This window comes from Hippopotamus amphibius, chromosome 1, assembly GCF_030028045.1.
Source record: "Hippopotamus amphibius kiboko isolate mHipAmp2 chromosome 1, mHipAmp2.hap2, whole genome shotgun sequence".
NCBI lineage: Eukaryota > Metazoa > Chordata > Mammalia > Artiodactyla > Hippopotamidae > Hippopotamus > Hippopotamus amphibius.
The window spans coordinates 232,494,952-232,516,325 of record NC_080186.1 but is presented as its reverse complement, the minus strand read 5'-3'; the positions used below and the strand labels follow the sequence as shown (position 1 = coordinate 232,516,325).

At 41.3% G+C, this 21,374-nt stretch overlaps 1 pseudogene; it reads right to left on the bottom strand.

The window, feature by feature from the left end:
• Nucleotides 1-15,486: 15,486 nt before the first annotated feature.
• Nucleotides 15,487-17,339, bottom strand: LOC130857577 (kelch repeat and BTB domain-containing protein 2-like; annotated as a pseudogene).
• Nucleotides 17,340-21,374: the final 4,035 nt, after the last annotated feature.

Below are 21,374 nucleotides of genomic sequence, written 5' to 3'. Positions count from 1 at the left end.
TTTAGCTCACGTTTTTATACTTCTACTAAACATATGCATCCCTGTGTTAAAAATTAAATAAGTGGTATCTGCAACTTGCTTTACCACAAGTCTTTAAGGTTTGTGTGTCTTAATAGATATAACGATGAAATTGACTCTATACTGCTGTATTCTATCATATGAGCAAATCACACTTGATCCATTATCTTATGAGCTGGGCATTTATGTTGTTTCCAACTTTTTGCTATTAATAGCAATTCTTAGCAAACATCATTGTATATATCCCTGTGGTGGGATGAGAGATGAACCTAAATATATGTCCATACTCTAATCTTTTGAATCTGTAAATATTACTTTTTATGGCCAAAGATGTGATTAAGTTCCAGATCTTGAGAAGAGGCACTTCTTCTGGATTATCCGGGTGGGCTCTAAGTGCAATTACATGCGTCCTGTAAAAGAGCGGCAGAGGGAGATTCCACAGCACACACACTGAGGAGAAGGCAACGTGAAGATGGAGCGGGCAGAGAGCCACACGGCCACAAGCCCCGGTGCGCCGACGGCCAGCAGCACCGGGAGGCGGCCAGGAAAGGATTCTCCCCCACGGCCTCTGGAGGGGCCATAGCACTGCTTACGCCTCGATTCCCAGCTCCCAGCTCCGGAACCATGAGGGAATGCGTTTCTGTGGTTTTAAGCCACCAAGTTTGTGGTCATTTGTTATGGCGGCCAAAGAAATGAATATACTGTATAATGTACAGTGTTTACTATTACACTGTATAATCATTTTCCAGGATTTACATTTAGGAGTTGCAGGGTATGTACGTATTCTAGCTTGTGCAGACATTTAGAGGGCATTCTAACTTACGCTCCTCACAGCCGTATATGATGTTTTCCATTTCCCACAGTCTTGCCAGTTGTTGGTATTGCTGGACTTCCAAATCTTTGCCAATTCAAAGGTGTGAAATAGTATTTCATTGTTATTTCATTTGCATGTCCCTGACTACTTGTGAGGCTGAGAATATTTTTGTGGGATTCTTGGTCCTCTGAATGTCCCCTTGGTGAGATTCCTGCTTATGATCTCCATGCATGTCTACTGGCTTGTTTACAGTTTTCTTATTTCAGTAGTTCTTTACATTTTTGAACACTAATCCTCAGTCTGTTACCTATGGTTCACATATCTTCTATGAGTCTTTAGATCTTTTAACAATGATATGTTTTAAGGGAGAGAAGCTTTACATTTTAAAGATTTATCAAATTTGAAAGATTTCCCAAACTTATTCTTTATGAGTTATACTTTTTTTGTGTTTTGCTAAGAAATCTTTCCCTACCTCCAAATCACAAAAACTCTTAGATGCATTTTTTTTTTTGCAACTGTCTTAAAGTTCTATTCTTTCCACATTTGATCTTCAGTCTATTTAGAACTCATTTTTGAGAACAGTATGAAGTTGGAATAGCTTCATTTTTTTCCCATATAAAAGTCACTTGTACCATTTCCCCACCTGTTGGTAATACCACCTCAGTCTTGTACCAATCCAATAAGCAGTCATTGCTGGGTCTCTGTTTAGTTTCCCAGTCTACACAACTACATGCCCTGTGTCCCTGCCAGACCACTGGGTTCCTAAGGGCTCAGGAGTGAACTGCACATGGCCACTAGAATAGAGATCCATCTGCCAGAACTAAGAGGACACAGGGAGGATTCCCAGGGTGGAAACTTTTAAGGAATCCATGGAAATGCTCCCTGGGGGCGAGTCAGCTCTAACCATCTGCTGAGTCCCAAAGTGCAAGAATACCTGGCAAACTAAGAATTACCCTCCCTTTGACTCTTCTCCCTCATACCTTCTCCATCCTGGCTGGGCCAGGAACAGTAGCTGGTAAATGGGGGAGACGGTGGGGAGCAGAGAGAGCTGAGGTCAATCACACCCACATCACCAGAGGCAGGTGGCCACTAACCAGGCCTTGGCACAGTGACTGGAGAGGAGTCCTGCCTTTCAATGAATGTTATTTTTTAACTTATTGTTATTTTTTAAAATAATGCCAAGGTATTACTTATTTATTTTTAATGGAAGTATAGTTGGTATTATATTAGTTACAGGTGTAATGTATACGGATTCTATATTTTTGTAGATTATACTCAATTTAAAGTTATAAAACATTGGCTATATTCTCTGTGCTGGACAACATATTCTTGTAGATTATTTATTTTATACACAGGCATTTGTACCTCCTAATCCCTGACCCTTACCTTGCCCCTCTCTCCTTCCCTCTCCCCACTGGTAAACACTAGTTTGTTTGCTATATCTGTGAGTCTGTTTCTGTTTTGTTATGTTCATTTGTTTGTTTTATTTTTTAGATTCCACATATAACACACAGTATTTATCTTTTTCGGTCTGACATTTCAATAAGCATAATACCCTCCACGTCCATCCATATTTTTGCACAGGGCAAAATTATATTCTTCTTCATGGCTAAGAGATATTCCATTATTATATATATATATATATACTATATATAGAAATAAATATAAAGAAATATTCCATTATAATGGAATATGTACAGACACACACCACATTTTCTTTATCCATTCATCTGTTGATGAACACGTAGGTTACTTCCACATCTTGGATATTGTAAACAATGCTGCAATGAACATTGGTGTGCACGTATCCTTTCAAATTAGTGTTTTCAGTTTCTTCAAATTTTAAAGCCTCTGAACTCTGTCTTGGACTAGACATTATAATTTCCTAATGGAGACTATAATTGAGAGCTTAAAGTGGTTTTAAGATTATCCTTTGCCTCAGAATGAGCAGGCAACGAAATCATGATTTCAGACCTTATGTCCTTCATGAGCAGGATAAAATTAACCCACTAAATAAATTTGGAAGGGTCACTGGTAGGAAAAATAAAGTGCAACTGATCACCTCCCATAAGTCATATAGTCCCCATACCAGGTACCTGTTATCCTCAGCTCACCTCCCTCCGCTCTTAAATCTCTCTTCATTCCATCATATAGTCACTTACAGTTCCTCAGACCAGCCCCACTGGTTGACACCTCCAGGCTTTTACACATGCAGATCTCCTAGCCTTTAGTGGCCTCCTCCCTTCTGCCTCTTCTCTATCTGCCTAATTCGTACTTATCTTTCAAAACATTCTCAAACAGTACCTTCTCTGAGATGCATTCCTTTAACCTTCTCCTTCTCAGCTGTATTTGGATCCACATACCTACACAATAAAGCTCATCGCATTATTATTATTGCCGGTTTCATGTGTGCCTCTCCCACCTGGGAATGTGTCTTATGTCCTCGGTGCTTAGCAAGATGCCTCCAACATAGTAGGCCTTCTATGGTGTCTGCCAATGGTGGGTGACTGTCAGTGGCGAGTGGTGGGGGTGAGAATAAATTAGGAGCCAACTCCCAGGATTCTTCGGGGAAAGCCCCAGGTTTCTGGAAGGGAGTAAAAGACCTCTTGAAGGTGGAGAAAGGCCCATGAGTCAGGAGAAGCAGCACTGGGTAGCAGAGAACAGCAGAAGCACAGCTACTCGCAGACCATGTGGACATGGCATGTTCAGAAGTGTCACCTTTGAATCCTGAAGGGTTTTCCTGCCATGATGGGCTCAGAGACTACATTCGATTTTTTTTTTTTTCAGGTTTTCTGAAAGTTTGGGTTGGGAGTATGTGGAAAAAGCTGGCATTTTATACTCATTGTTAAGATTTTTGTTGACTTGAACCTAAGTATGTGTGGCAAGAAATGATTTAGATATCAAAAGAATGTTTTCCCTAGGTTCCAAAGAGATGCTCAAGTCAACATAATTAAATGAAAGAAAATTTAAATAAAACATGTAGGATTGTGTCAGGACCTGTGCTTGGCACACTGCTTGGCTCAGGAAAGAGCTGAGAGTCGTGAAGAAGTGACAAGTGTCTCTGATAGAAAGTCTACACAGGGAAATCCATTAACCTAGAACACGCAAAGGCAGTCAATAAAAGATGTGAAAATCTGTGCACGTGCGTGCACACACACACTCACACACGAAGTTTGTATCAGCATTTCAGCATTCCCTCTCATGAGTAACTGCTACTTTCTTGATTCTGTTCCCTGTAAATGATTTTACTTGTAATGTTTATAATAAAATGCAGCAGTAATAAAATATGATGAAAGATAAATGCATGCATTTTAAAAAGTAGTTGCACGAAAGACTGTTTATATTGCATGGCAGGCCATTTTTCATACTAAAAGGGGCTAAATTTGTCTACATAAAACATGATCTTGTTTGCTGCTTTTCCTGTAAAGACTACTGAAAATGCATTGCCTTCCCTAAACTCTTTCAGATGCAACCTCTAGTCTTTGTATGTTGGACACTGGATATTAACAATTGGCCTAGGTTAAGCTCAGCTGAAGGTGAACCATTCCTCCTGGAGCAATCATAATTCCTGGGAAGACTCTTAGTCTTCATTTTGGGTCTTGATATGAAACAGAATAGTGACTTTGGGATCCAAAAGACCAGAAATGAAGTCCCTTAAGAGAGATTCTATTTCTATTATTAATAGAATAGAAAGAGTTGGGATGGCCCTTTATTTGCTCTTTTCTGGGCTTTTCTTTCTTAGGTTGTAGTCCAAGGAGGAAAAGCTATTGTTTGGTTGCTTCCACACCATCAATCTCCCTCATCTCTCTACATCCCCAACCCTCTGCAGCTGACTGCTGAAATTGAAAGATGGTTATTGGATATTTTTCTTGCCTCTAATAAGGTCTTTGGTGGGAGAAGTCAGAACAAACTTGTCACTTACATAAGCTTTATAACATCATCATCACAAACTCCATTATCTTCACAGGTAAGAACATTCTCATAGTCTCTATCACTCATTGATCATTTAGCATGTTTCTGGCACTGTCTGAAGACTTTTTCACACATTTTATTTTTTTAATTTAACTAATTAATTAATTAATTTCTGACCGCGTTGGGTCTTCATTGCCATGCACAGGCTTTCTCTAGTTGCAGCAACGGTGGGCTACTCTTCATTGTGGTGCACGGGCTTCTCATTGTGGTGGCTTCTCTTGTCGCGGAGCATGGGCTCTAGGCGTGTGGGCTTCAGTAGCTGTGGCTCATGGGCTCTAGAGCGCAGGCTCAGCAGTTGTGGCGCACGGGCTTAGTTGCTCCGAGGCATGTGGGATCTTCTCGGACCAGGGCTCGTACCCGTGTCCCCTGCGTTGGCAGGTGGATTCTCAACTACAGCGCCACCAGGAAAGTCCTTCACTCATTTTCTCATTCAATACTCACCACAACTTTACGGAGTAGGTAATAATACTGTTTTCATTTTATACATGATGAAGCTGGAACTTAGAAGGCTTAAATGACTAACCTGAAGTCTCTCAGGGTAGAAGTAGCAGAGCCACGACTGAAAGCAGGGCACTCTGACCCCAAATCCCTGTGCTTCACCACTGTAGCACACATATGGACACAGCACAAAGTACTCTTCATTGTTTGTGGCTTTTAAATTTGGAGAATTTTTGGTGGCAATATCTTAATTCCTGATTGAATTTCATGGCTAGTCAGAAGCATATATCCTACAAACTCTTCTTAAGTTCTGTAAAATGATGCCTTTCCTCACACGGAAATTGTGTTGTTTTGGAAACTGGAGTTTTTTACATTAAAAACGTTATTTATGTTAAAAAAAAAACTCATCTTAAGTTCACTCTAAGCAAAATATAATTGTGATGGTAATCTGCTTTTTCTTTTTTTTTTTTAAGTAAGCCATTTCAAAATATGCAGGAGTTCTTGCCTTCCCTAAGTGTGACTTGTGGAGAGCTGATTCTCTGTAATCCTAATTCTATATTTTCTGTTCAGTTGCTTTTTTAAAAAGTCTTTATTTGGAAGCACTAAATCAAAGAGGGGGAAAAAGCCTATGCAAACTTAAGGGTAGATTGGCCTAGACTGATTTTTAATTTTATTCTAATTTTATATTTGAACATCGCTTGGAAATTACTAGTAAATAATATTCTTCTTGACAAGAGGGAATAAATTATGAATTCCCACACTCCCTGAAATAGACCTTACAGGAAGAGAATCCACCCATACAAAGTCAATTTGAACCCATTTACAATAACAAAAACCAAAAATCTGTGAAGTAAGCATATGTTTAACAAACACGTACAATATTTTTACTGCAAACAATAAAACATCACTGAGTTAAAATAAAGAAGACCCAATTGAACAGGAGACATATCCTATTTTTATGGGTTGGCAAGTTCAACATTGTTCAATGCCAATTAATCTATAACAGGGGTTGAAGGGGTTCAGAGTATGCCACCCTAAAACATGCCACTCCAGCATAAAGATTATTTTGAGCTGAAGGCAATTACGAAAAAGTGAACACAGGACCAGCTCTCTGCCCTCCCCCATCTGCCTGAAATCAGAACATAAATTCCCCTTGGGAAGGCGTTCTTCCTACTTTTCCAAACTAGGAAGTTGATAACTTCATCCCAGGAGACAAGATAGCACAGAGAAAGAGTCTACACAAACAAATCTTGCAAACTAGCCCGTATCATCTATTAGCATCCCATATAGTTACCTTCTCACAGCTGGCCAACTCTAAAAGCCTAATTGCCACTTCTCTATACATTTATTGCCTGTTGTTAAAATGCTGTATAAGACTCAAGCTCTAACTACCCCTTTGAGTTACTCATCACTGAGTTTCTCCCATGTGTATTTGTGCCACATATGTTAATAAACTTTTGTTTGTTTTTTCTCTCGTTAATCTAGCTTTTGTCAGTCTAATTTGCAGGGCCACAGGTGCAGAATATAAAAGGTTAGAAGGAAAAAGTTTTCCTCTCCTACAGGGTCAAAAATCTATGTGTCAAATCTGACCTGCTCTCTGTTTTCTAAATAAAGTTTTATTGGAATACAACCATGTCTATTCATTTACCTATTGTAATGCTGTTTCCGTCCTCAAAACCTAAAACGTTTACTATCTGGACTTTCAGAGAAAAAGCTTTCTGACTCCTGATTTGCAGATTTAGCATACTCTCAGTCAAAATTACCAGATGTTTATTGTGTGTAGAAATTGACAAGCTGATTCTAAAATTTGTATAGAAATGCAAAGGACCTAGAATAGTCGACAATCTTGAAAAAATGAAAACATTAGAGGACTAATACCACCTGATTTTAAAGTTAATTTGGACTACTTAGGGTTTTACCATCCAGTTGGTATTTTTTCTGAAGTTTGAGTCTCCTCCTTCTTGATCCTAACCTTCAAGGACATCATTGCTTGGGAGGACCCATTTCTTTGATGGATTTGTACAGGGAGAGGAGATGGATCTTCAGTCCATAGCTCCTGTGATGCAATTCAGGTTTTTTTAAAAATCATTTAATTGATTTAAATTAATGTTTTTTACTGGATTACAGTTGACTTACAATGTTGTGTTAGTTTCTGCTGTACAGAAACGTGAGTCAGTTATACATATACATATATCCACTCTTTTTTAGATTCTATTCCCGTATAGGTCATTACAGAGTACTGAATAGAATTCCCTGTGCTATACAGTAGGTCCTTATTAGTTATCTATTTTATTTCTAGTAGTGTGTATATGTCAACCCCAGTCTCCTGCAATTCAGTTTTGATGAAAGTCTGAGTGTGGGTGAAGGTGAAAGGAAACAGTTCCCCTACCAAAATTCAATGCCTCCAAGGTCTGTATAGATCAACAATCCAGGGGGAAGTCTTTCGTGGGATGATTTGTAGGTCAAGCTATCCCTGACTCCAGTGTCTTCCGCTCTTTGGGATTCTTCCACTTTGACCTCTCTGCTTCTCTTTCCCTCTGAGGCGCAAATGTGGGCAAAACCAAAATCCCCCTCTTTTTCTTGTGCCTTTTACCTCTTGCATCACCCAAGATTCTCTACTCAATTAGGTCCTCTGGACTCAAAACAAGCCAAACTGATGAACTTTCTTATTGTTTACTGACAAAAGGCCTCTTCTACAAGCTATGAAAAAACAAAAAACAGAATAATCAAGGAAGATATAAAACCCACAATTGTCTGCCTTATAAAGCTTGGCTTTTTGATCTGATAGAAACAAAATTATTTATAAGATACTCAATTTTTGTTTGATCCCATGCTTTGTCTCTGATCTATGTTATCGCTAAGTAATTTGCTAGTACTTAGAAACTGATCTAGGTTCCTGGACATTGCTTGATATTTCACCCAGTCCAAGGACGAGTAACCAGTGCCTTAAAAACCAAAGCTTTTCGTGATTCAGCCTCTTATATCTCCTAGGGGTCTCCCATTCAAGGTCTTTCTGGAGAGACAAGCCTAGTTCACAAATGACCTAAAGTTCAGTGTTGGTTATACAGCATTGTCAATATGGTATAGCAGTTAAGATTAAATGATTTCAAAATCACATTGCCTGGTTTTAACTCCTAGCTCCACAACTTTAGACAAGTTACCGAACCTCTTCATGCCTCAGTTTCCTCATGAGTAAAATGAGAATAATAGTGCCTGCCTTGAAGCCCTCCCTACCTTGTAAGGTCATGCTGAGTACCCGTTGGAATGATAAACAAAATCTAGTTAGCAATCATGAAATACTCGCCACTGTTTTGATTATCATTAATTCTTTCCAGGCCTAGTTTATCAGTTCTGCCCGCCTTTGATTTAACAATGAATAGGTGAGGAGACAGCTCACTTTTGATAATACCCACTATCTAGGGAGGGGGCGTATCCCTAGGAGAAGTAGAGAGTAATCTGAATTAGGAGGCAGGCAGCATGATGAGCGGAGAGCAGTGCAGTCGCATCCCTAGAGATACACGCTTCAGGGATGCAGGGTAGAGGTGCTACAGGAATGCCCCCTCCCCACCCCAGCACATCCCGGTTCACTGTCTAACTCAAGTCTCCGAAGACTGAAAACTGAGTCAGTCTTTTTGTTTTTTCTTTTCCCCCACCTCCAAAGAAAGGAAGCAAAGCCCTTTATATACTTGGAAACTATGCCTTAATTACTTTACAGATGTGCTTTCTCCAGGTGGGTCTTGCTATCATTCCCTTTAATCAAATCTGTGATTCTCCTCTAAACTCTTTCCAAGTACTGCATTTCTTTGGCACTATGGACACAGCTAGATGTGACTTTCTACCCAGGGTCTGACATAGGGTGATTATGATGAGAAGACAATCACTGCTCTGTGCTGCTCTCTTAACAGCCCATTTGGTGCCCAATCTAGCCACACAACCACATCCCCACTGAATTTCAAGCTTTATTTTCTGATTCTACAAGTATTTTATTTAGATATATATGTACATGGCCAGTATATTAAGTCATTTGAAAAATGTCATCATTACAAAAGCTGCTTTCCTATATTCTTTTATCTTACTATGTTCCAATGGACATACCCACTGTTGAGAATGGAATTCTTCATGCTGAGAATGAACCAGAGGGGTCATAAAACTGCATTCTGGGGACTTCCCTGATGGTCCAGTGCTTAAGAATCTGCTTTCCAATGCAGGGGGTGCAGGGTCAGAGAACTGAGGTCCCACATGCCGTGGGGCAACTAAGCCCACGTGCCACAACCAGAGAGCCTGCACACCGCAGCTACTGAGCCAGTGCACTCTGGAGCTCATGCACCACAACTAGAGAGAAGCCCACGTGTCACAACAAGAGATCCCGTACGCCGCAACAAAGATCCCGGGTGCCGCAACTAAGACCCGACACAGCCAAATAACTAACTAAACAAATAAATGCCATAATCACCCCCTGTCCCCCCGCATCTGCAGTATTTCCCCTATTTGCTATGCATGCATGCCTTACTGATTCAGAAATTATTCAAGCTTCCAAAAGAGGAAGTGATTTTAAATAGGAATAGTTAAAAATTTTCTAATGCATTAGTATTTCTAGCTAGGATGAATGTTAAAAATAGCAGTTTCAAGCATCTAAAAGTTATGAAGGTGGAGACAGAAAAACTAAATGTAGGAGGAAGAGGGAAGAAGCATTCGAATTTCTACTCAACCCATGGCCATTCAGGCTATTCAAAAAGAGATGGGACTTTAGGTCACCCATAAATATGAAAGATAATCTGATGGAGGAAAGGACCTGAGGCTAGGGTTGTGGAATGCAGTCATCTCTAACTCGCCCTGTCTTTGCTGTTAGAGTACTTTTTGTAGAGGAAAGGCTTATTTTCTCTAGCAGTAAAGCTTCTCAATGAAGACAGCTTGTATACAAAACATATACCCATTTGCAATCTCAAAAAACAAAGTGGACATAAAATCTTAGCATTATTTCTTTTTTTTAAAAATATTATTTCTTTTTCTACCACTTTAGCAAGATGTGAAAAAGAATTTTGTTATTTTTGAGGTTTCACTGCTTAAGGATCAGATTGGGCTAACAAACATCACCACTGACACACAAAAAGGAGAAACTGTTAACCTACATTAATCAAGATGAGCTAAGTCCCAATATCTCAAGGGCTTTTGAAAAGGTTTATTTCTTGCTCTCATCACTGTCCAGTGCAAGTCTCTCTGAGGGGAAGGTGTGGGGAGGGAGGCTGTGCTCCATGCAGTCATTTGGGCTCCTGACATCTGGAGGCTCTGCCATCTTCTGGTACCCTGGGGTCCTCCTGGATCCCCTGCATCTGCCTGGCAGAGAAGAGGAGACATAGGGAGTGGAGGACCAAGTCTGGCAGTGATGGCCACTGCCTCCACCCACATTCTTTTGGGCTAACTGCAAGGGAGACTGGGGAATGTAATTTAGCTGCATGCTCAGAAAGAAGAGGAAACAGGTTTGGTGAGCATCTAGACAGTGCCTGTCATATAATTTAAATTAAAGATACCTATTAGTGGCAGGAAAGCTGAATGCTGCCACTGGTTGTAATTCCTTTTGGCTGCAGCAAATCCTTTAAAATTTCAAATTAGTTTAAAATTTTGACTATGGAAAGAATTTACATTAAAAATATATATATAATATTTGGGGGGGGATCTCTCAAAAAATCAGAAATCTAACAGATCCTCTGGCCCGCATTTCCACTTGAGGTTAAATGCCCAGAACAAAGTAGCAGCTTGCCCCTTATTCAGGGGCCAGCTCTCCAGTTCACCCTCCAGCCTGCTTCACTCACTGATCTGCCTGGCCCCGCAGGGGATTACACGTGCATTCTCTGGTCTGCATGAGGATTTAATCTTTTCTATGTTTTATATCTTGTCACTAATATGCTAATAACAACACTGGACTGCAATGGACTGACTTGGGTCTGCAGTTGCTAATTATGCTCCAGATGGTGGTGACAACTCTTAGCCAACTCAACCTGAAATCCCTTTCTCCACAAAAGTAATGGCCAGTGTCCAATTATGAATGAATTGAGATATTTTATTTTTAGCCTAGTCATTTGTTTAGTTATCATTCATATCCTGAATAGGAATAGTACTCTATCAGAAACACTGCTGAATGTGAAAAATTTGCTTTTCTATTTCTTCCTAGGATGAATGCTTGCCGGGCTTATAATTTTAAGATCCTTTTACGGACTAAGAGCCCTTCACAGAAAAGCAGGCCTCAAGCAACAAAATGGTCCTTAGGTTGACAGCAGGACAGTGTACAGGAATATAATCTACTTCATGGTTGTTAATTATTGGCTATTTGGGGGAGGGGTTGAGGTGGGAGAGATTTGGTATAGCTATTAAAAAAAACAACTCACCTTAAATAAAAGCTAGATTCCAATATAGCTACTTTGTGGTTCTTTTAGTTGAACTTGAAGTAGTCCCACAATCGAAATTTGGAAAATCAAATTATCTTGAAGGGGGGACTGGCAGTGGGTGAATTTTAAATAACAGATATAACTACTTTGCTCCTTTGGAGAACTCTGCCTGTAAATCTCTCAGAGTTGAGTGTTAGAAGTTTGCATGTCATTCTAAAAAGAAGGAACTAGATTATCAAAATTAAAATTGAACAAATTATTTGCAAAGGAAATACTTCTTAACACCCTAGACAGGTAGGGGGAAAAAAAAACAAACATAAACATACCTAAGTCCAATGAACACTTACAGAATGAAAGTACAACATTATATTGAGAACTTTATCTCTTTTGTTTGTTTTTTCCTTAACTGAGCAGAGATTAAAGTATTATTTTTAAAAACCACCTGAGGGTATTTCAGTGTTTCTGGTAAAATTACTTAAGCACACAATGGTAGCCTTTCTAACCCTTTTGAGTTCACATAAATTTGGTTACGTAAGTTCTGTGGAGAGAAGTTTTAAGTGGATTTGTAAAAAAAGACCAATGGAAGAACTGACTTTGTTTTTAATTTTTATCATTGATTTGGATGAGAAGAATAAACCTGCTAGTGCAGTTTTGCAGATGAGTCAGCCCTTGGTACCTGGGAATAAAGACATAGCAGAATTATAAATCCTGGTGAAGACAGAGAGAGAGGAAAAAACAAAAAACAAAAACCCCAAAAAACATCTCTTGTTAGAGAAAAGAGGAATGGAAAATTTTTTAAAAAGTCACCTTGATTGGGGGTGGGGTGGGGCAGGGGGATTCTCCCTGGAGAAAAAGAGGTTATGGGATGATGTGGGGTGAGAGTCCCACTGAAGAGATCAGCCTACTCTCTCGACTCACTCACCCAGCTCTAAATCCTCACCCAACGCTAGGACATGGGAATTATTATTCCCTGTCCCAGATAAGGAAACTGAGGCTCAGACAGATGGATCAACCTTCCTAAAGTCCATATGCTAAATCATCCGGGCTGCACAAATTCAAGTTCAAGGCCCCCAGGCACCAAAGTCTGAGCTGAGAAAAACAAGGAGTGAATGCAGAGAAACAGCACTGAGAGAGATTCAGATTGAAAGACAACAGATGGGGCGCTCAGGTTTTAAATGTGATTTACTGACTACATGACTCAAAGGAGGAAGTTTGAAAAGACCTGAGGCAAAGTGGGCTGAAGGATGGAACGATTCTCCCCCCAGCTCCCGGAGACTGAATCCAGAAGTATAGGCTTAACTGGCACTTTGGTACCAGAAGGATACGTGCTGGACTGGTTCCAATAGAGCAATAAAAGCAATCAAGAGAACAGAGATTTATCTGTTGGAAAGATACACAAAGCTAAGTACCTTTAGCTTGCTTGAATGGGGAGGAGAGTACCATGGACGGCAACTCTTTGAAGAGTGCACAGCACTTAAGGAGTGATTAGCCAGCAGTGGGGGTATACCTGGGAGTTGAAAGTGATGAAATGTGGACGAGAAACCTCTAAGCTGATAGCAGAAAATGCTTTTTGGAAAACTTACAGGGTAACTCTTTGAGGCCCTGATGTTTCTCACTTTCCCTGACTCACTCCTTTTCTGGGAGTCCCAATGTCTCGGAAGAAACCCCCTTTCCTATGCAGCCTGAGCTGCAGCAGGTGGGACTGGCTGGGCTGGCCTTCAGCGGTGCTGCGCCCAGGAGCATGGTGGCCGGAAGATCCAAATGGGCTGGACAAGGTGATTCATTTGCTTCTCCTCCCTTGGTCATTTCTATGAGTCATACACTTTTATCCAGTAAAAATAAGGAAAGTACCATCAAAAAGCCTAAGATGTTGTTATCAAATACTTAATGAAAAAGAAAAATCCCTTTTCATATGATCCTTACAAAAAAGTTTATTTCGTCTTTTCATTTTGTTGCCATTTCTTTGATTTATCAGCATCCAGGAGGTAGGGTGAGGAGACGGGAGGCTGTAAGCAAGACAGAAAGATTAAGGTGGCTCAGCACTGCTGCTCCGAGGCAGTGATCCAAGCTGCTCGCCCTTGGAAAGAAAGGGCGCTGATCCAACTCTTTTCCAATAAGCAAGGACTCTTCCCCTGAATAAGTTAGGAGTTATGGCCATCTGGGTATTCTCCAGCTCCGTGTTTGTTGCCTGAGTCTAGACGGCTACAAACAGGATAAAGTGGTGGGTGATTTAAGAGCATGGATTTTGACATCAGGTGGTCTGGATTTGAATCCTGGGTCTATCACGTATTAGCTATGTGATCTTAGGCAGGATCCTTAACTGCTCTGAGACGTAGCTGTCAGATCTATAAAATAACAATTATAATAAAAAATAATAGTAATGATAATGCTAGCATGTCTACCATTGACTGAGCTTCTATTCTCTACCAGATATTTTTCTATGGACTTTACATATTATGTCATCTTCATAACAACCACAGATATAGGTACTAATCTTGTCATCATTTTACAGGTGTGGAACCTGAGTCACAGAGAGTTTGAGGAACTTGCCCACGGTCATGTGACCAGGTCATGGCGGAGGCAACATAACATCTGCCTGCGAGTCAGGTTGTTGTGAGGCTCACCAGAGATTGAGCAGCTAAAAAGATTAGTTGCCACTAAATGTACAACAATGTACACACTTACTTTTTTTTCTTTGAATATATACAATTTATTTAATAAATTAATGTCATTCAAAATACAGTGCCAGAACATTATGCAGTTGAACACCTAGCAATGTTTGTCGTGAAGCACCTGTGCGCATGTTAGATTGGCGGCGCCCTGCTACTGCTAGTGGTTCCTGGGGTTAATGCCAGAGCAGCACTAGTTACCTGCTCGTCTGCACTGTTAGTGCAGAGAATTCCTGAACAGTTCACCTTTCTAATCCTACCCCCACCCACACACACAATAGGTTAAAAAAAAAACACACCCTGACAGCTAACAAATATCTATACGCAATCACTCTACAGCAATGCTTGTTATTAAATTAAGATGTAATGACCTGGTTAACCCACTCTAAATCTTTAAGATGGAGAAGTACAACAGCAGCAGGTAGTTGTATCCATGAGCCAATGTTGATGTAATACAGAAAGTGGAGGCATTTACTGATTAGAGCTCCACACAGACCCACACAATGAGGGACCAGCAATTCTTATCGTAAGCCCAGCAACTTAAGTCCACACCTGGTAAATGACCAGCTGACTGGAAGACCTGTATTCTAGATAGACAAGTGTAAGTTAGTGAAAAGAGAATACATGCACCTAATAGTATAGTTAGACTGATTCTGCAGTCATACTTTCCCTGTGCAATACCATAAAATGGAAGATCTTCCTCAACTATAGGATTTAGACAACATTTCTATACCAACATGGACATTAGTGTTACATGCAGCTCAATTAACTACACTGAAAAAGTATTCCAGGACTTCAGAACAGAAGCACAGGAATGAAATACATATAATAAAATAACCTCAGCACAATTTGCGATATACCACACTAGGCGCAGGAAACTACTTTAATAAGTGAACTTTTGGAACTGTACATACACAGGGCTAACAATGTTGGATAATCCAGATCCTTCTGCTCTCATGATACACATAAAAGTTTCTCAATTATTGGATAATCTATTTCATATTATGGAAGCATATCTTTCTTAAGACTCACTGATACATTATACTGATGCAAATATTAAGTAGGGCACAAAAATAAAATTTATCAAAGATAGATTTTTATGTACTCATATTCAGTCCTTTCATAGCCTCTCTTATTTAGCAAAGAAAGTGACAAAGCAAATAGATCAGGGGTGCACTCCCTGAACTTCTGACTATACAGATGGTCGTGCAACCATTTCTCCATCTAGTTCAAACTCCTCTGTTCCATCCAGTGAAAAAAGATAAGTTGCTGATTTCCATGGAGATTCTTCAAGGCAGGATGCATAAAGTTTCCCCAACATGCATCGAAAATCTCTCCCTAAGTCCCACAGTACACGTTCAGATATATGCTGCCGCAGAGACCACCGGTCAAGTTCCAGATCGTATTGGTAAGTGACGTATTTAGCTCTCTCATTTAAGTGGGTTTCTCGCATAAACACACACAGAGAATCTGAGATCACAACAGCTCTAACACAGGGATCTGAGTACCTCTTAGCAGGGATGCTGGCTGCCATTTTCCACCCATTTTTATTCACATAATAGATTTCCACAGTTACTGAACACCCACCTACAGTGCCAGAGGGGAGTCATGCCAGAACTGGTGGCGATGTGCAACCCTCCAATATAAAAAGTTTTATCACCAAAAGCTGCAGCTGAAGCAAAAGACCTGCTAGTCTGTCTCACGGCCATCTCTACCCATGAATCAGACCTTGGAAAATAACAATACACGAGGTTCAGTGTCATCACATAAATGCAGTCGTGAACCACAACTGCAGCACTCCGCCGCCAAGCACAAGGCAAAGGGCTTACCACTGTCCATTCAGCCTTCCCAGTGTCCTATCTTTCTACGGTCTTCCAGTTAAGTGCTCCACCTACACTATCTCCTCCAATTGCACAGATATAGGCTTCACAGCAAACCAAAGATGGCTTTACGTGGAAAAAAAGCATCGGGGTCTTTGGAAACCAGGTATTTTGCTGTGCATCAAACCAGTAAAAGCAATTCACAGTTCTAAAGGCAGTCCGAAGTTTGCTTGTTTTGCTGTGATTTGTTTTTGTGTTTTTCAGAGGAACTTGACCACCTGCTATATAGATGTCATTATCGGGAGTTACAATGGTCCCAACCTTACGTAGATCAGCTGGTGGGCTACACAGCTGGTAAACTTTTTCTGCTTGGGGGCTGTAACAGACAGAAGAGTAAAGACTACAAGGATTTTCTGAAGATGCTACAATGAAAAATCATCATCTCCTCTTTAGTCATTCCAAGTCTTGGTTTGAAAAACTTGCGCATGGATTTATACAGCCCTTGAACAACTACAGACTTATTCGGTGGCAGACCTTGAAACCAAGCTCTCTGTGTTACTTCTGAAAGTGCATCAATTCTGATTTGGCTGAGAACTGAAGACAAATACTAGGATCGTGATTCTGTGTTGTACTCTAGCCACAGCATAGCAGCTTCACTTTTCTACATTAAGCTGTCACTACTGAGAATGTCTATCAGTAAGTCATGTGACAGTTGCGTGAAAGCTTCCTGGTGCTACACAGCAGTGAACTTGTGCTCCACCATCCTTTTAGCACTTTGTTTTAATTCCTCACCACTGAACGGATCAGCAAAACTCAACAATTGCACACAATTCTCTGCGTTTATTTTTTTAATTAAATATTCTCGACAACATTGTAATACATCGTCCACCTATAGGAAGAAAGCTGATTCATAAAGCTGTTCGACAGCGCTGTCGTTTATTGCCAAGTTACCCGCGTATGTGTATGTTATTATCATCTGTAAGGTGGCTGAATCCACATTCCTCAGGTGTACGTGTGTCTGTTTGCTTTCACTTAGTCCACTCACGAACATGGCCCTAAAATAAGAGCTACATGTTGCAAGAACCATCTTATGACAAGGGAATTCACTGCCCTCGACAATTAATACCATGTCAGTAAACAACTGCTGTTCATAAAACAGTTTTAACTGTTCCAGCAAGGACACAGCATATTCAGTATTGATCTGCTTCTCGTCCTGAGTGGACATGACTGTTTTCCATTAGTATCTCCAGGAACAGATTAGAAAAGTCAGTCTTACTGATGGAAGGTCAAGTGAATGCTGCAGAAATAGAGAAAGGAGAAACTCTACTTGCTGTTATCTGCAGCATTCAGAACCAAGACTGACACATTCACTAGTGAACAGTATCTTGGTATAGGCGTAGAATCACTACTAGGTCCTCCTGTGTTCATTAGGTTCTTCAGAGTTTTTCAACACAGCCTGCAGACATCTTGCTCGAGCTTGCAATTGTTGGTCAGCTCATGAGTGAAAGAGAGTAACACACGAGGTAGATTTCGTGGCAAAAATCCTATGTTCCGTGGATCCTCTGGAGTAACAGGGTCCCTGGATCCCGAGGGTTGGGATTCGGTGCAGCCGGTGGCCCCGAAGCCACCGGCCCCTCAGGCATGGCAGCAGGGGCGTGGCCCTCCCACTGCCACACTTACTTTTTTTTTTTTTTCCCAATTTTATTTATTTATTTATTATTTTTGGGGGGGTACACCAAGTTCAATCATCTGTTTTTATACACGTATCCCCATATTCCCTCCCTCCCTTGACTCCCCCCCACCCTCCCTCAAGTCCCCCCCACCCTCCCCATCCCAGTCCTCTAAGGCATCTTCCATCCTCGAGTTGGACTCCCTTTGTTATACAACAACTTCCCACTGGCTATGAACTCAGTGACAAGAACAAGGACGCAGGTGCAGAGAATGGACTGGAGACCTCGAGGTTTGGGAGGGGGCGGGGGGTGAAGGGGAAGCTGAGACGAAGCGAGAGAGTAGCACAGAGATATATACACACTTACTTTTTTAAACGACAGGCAAGGGAGAGAGAATTCCCTTTCCAGTTGCTGTCTTTCCTTTTTAAATGAATGAATGAGTCTCTCTATTATCAACATCCTTTGTTAGAGCAATCCACAGCAGTCCTTTCTCTAAACTAAAGCATCTGAATGTCACAGAGGTTATTTGCAAGAGTTCTGAGCAACCCTTGATATTAGGCTAATGTATATTTCCCAGCTCTACTCCGGAAAGCGCCCTGTTCTGCTAATCAACCAAAATAAACATGCAAAAACCATGGGAACTCTACTTTCAGTAAACACGTTTACACATCCAGAAGCTGTCTCCGCCCCTCCCCCGCCGCCTTAAATTTGATGTGCAGGGTTATCTCTGTACATGATGCTGTGCAGGGTTCTCACTCAGCCTCTTGGTTGGTGTAAAGGTCTGTTTGGCTGACATACAATAGCATAGCCTGGTAACAACAGAAATTTCCTTTCTCACAGTTCTGAAGGCTGCAAAGTCCAAGATCAAGGTTGTGGCAGAGTTTGGTTTTTGGTGAGGACACTCTTCTTAGCTTGCAGATGGCTGCCTTCTCACGATGTCCTGACATGACCTTTCCTTGGTGGTCGTGGAGGAGAGAAAGAGAGAGATCTCCCTGTTCCTCTTCTTGTACTGGGTTAGGACCTTGGACTTCATGACCTTACTTAACCTTAAGCACCTGCCCAAAGCCCTATTTCCAACGACAGTCAATCACGTCGGGAGTTAGGGCTTTAACATATGAATTTCACAGGGGACAACTCACTCCGTAGCAGTTGGCTAGTCTGGACTGAATTTTATCCCAGGGCCATGTGTCTCAGAGATTCAGTCATGATTCATTCAGATTTTTTCTGTGGATTGTGGTTATCTCTAGACAAGTAATTGACAAAGGGCTGTGAATCAGGTGTTTGTGTAGCCTGTGAACAAATTAAATGGAATAGATAAGATCTCTTGGTCAAGCAGAGTGAAAAGCCTTGGAATATAGGGTGGTGGTGTTCCCTCTAAAAATAAATTTTTGTGGCTATTGTGCTCCTGGTACTGAAGGCATTTCAGAGCATAAACAAGGACCTAAAAGTAAAAGTTAGATCTGGAAAGGAAAGGACCCATTCTGCAGAAGGAACACATTCTTTCCAAATGGTTTGCATAATTTCCTATGCTGCTTTCATGTTACAGAAAACAAACACTTAGGTGTTTTGGTGACTAGGTACACCAAGTTTATGGATACCATAATCTCTGAAATCTCATGGGGTTGGATTAGTTAATTTAAGAAGGCTTGTTAGTTTCCTTCCATGTGTCATTCAAAACTTTGGAAAATATGAATATACCATTTTCTTGCTTTGAGACATTATTACTTACTCCCTTTGGCCATAGGCATGCTCAAATAGTGATGGTATCTTTGTGTGTGGGTGGTGATGGGGGAGTGAGGAAATGGGAGGGGTTGCAGTTAAAAAATTGGACTTTTCCAATTATAAAAACCCACGTAATATTCAGCTTCTTGTGTTCCAAACCATTTATACGGCTCTTGCCTATTGTTTTGAGAGATTTTTTTTAAGAAAAAAATTTAAATCTTTCCCTTAAGATAAGCCACAGCCACCAAGGCTAGGGACCCTATTGATTCTTCCCACAGGGTAGAAAAGACTCACTCTTTCAGGACACCAAGGCCACACACTTGCTGCTTTCTTAGAGGGGTGATAGGATGCAGTGGGCATGTGAGAGAGTCCTGCCCCTGATGGGGGTGTGGGGAGGGTAGAGAAGAGCCAGATGAAAGGACCTTTATGGCCTAGGAGGTATTTGAGTAGGTGAGGGAACACTGAGGGCAGAGAAGGTGCTTGTTCCTACTTGAGGGCCCCAGAAGGAAGCTAGCTTTCTGGCTGCCGCTAAGCTAGTCTACAGGATAGCGTGCTCAGGCCGTGGAGGCTCCGAGCTCTGGTGAGGAGAAGCCTGTGAGCCTCCATGGGCCCTTTGCAGAGGCATGAAGGGCCTTCGCAGCAGAGGCCAGGCCTGGGTGGAAGATGGAAGATGAGATGGACACTGAGGGGGCTCGGGGTCTGCAGGCAGTGCTCGCTGAGGTGGGTCTGGGCCGGTGGGTTGGAGTGCACTGGGTCCTGACCAATCTGAGAGAGACCCAATCACCCGTTCTCTGGCCACAGACCCCCAGGTGGACAGGGGGCCTGTGCCAGAGACCAGAGCAGCAGGGGACTCCCACCACCAGTCTCTGTCTCTTCCTTTCCACCTCAAGGTCAGATAAGCCGTAGCCACCTCCTCCTTCTGGTCCTCTTTCCAATTTGCCACCTTAGGAAGATAAGACAGGAGAAGAGGAAGGAGACTGAGAACAGGAAGGAAAGGAGGAAGCCTTCTGAAAGACTGAGAATCTGTGTCTAAGAATAGCCAAGTGTTACTAAAGGCACTGTTTAAACAATAGGCTAAGACTTAAGTCTTAAATCAGAGAGGACTAAATGTTAAAATTTTCTTAACTATGCAATAGGAAGGGTATCAAATCAGATTAGCCATAGACAAAGTAAAGGAGTGACATCTTACTTTCTCTCTGTACTTCTGGACTACAGTGTGTGTGGATTTTGCTTCATTTGCTTCTTGTGTCATGAATAGCAGTGTGTGTATGCATCTTGAGTATGGCAGGAAGGGAATGAACTGAAGTATAGTTTCACTGGGAACATGCTGGGTGATGTATTCATCCCGTTAAAATGGAATTTCAGGAAACATCCAAACCCAAAACACTGCAGAAGGTCCAAAACAAACGGATACACACATAAATAATTATGACAGATATTTCAGCACTGAGTATCCTACTTCTCATTGGATCCTAATGGAAGAGTCAAACTAGATTTCCCTGACCTGTGCTCTTTTGAATAGAGCAGCCCACCTCCCAAAGGCGATTCGCAAATGTCCTGTAAGGCAAACTTGTCCACCACTATCACCACCTCGACCACTGTGGCAGCCAGACTGCTGATCTCTTACGCTGTACTAAGCATTTACGATCCTCTACTAAATGCTTTATATGATTGTATTAGTTAATCTCTGCAGCAACCCTATGAGATGGTGCTAATATCATTTCCATTTTTAAGACGATGGGATGGAGGCTCACAGGTGAGCTAAGTATTTAAGCCAGGACTCAAGATTATGTGTTACTAGTTCCAAAGCCAGGCCTGTTTTTTCTACTATATCAGGGTATTTTCAAGCTTTTGAAAACAACACTTTT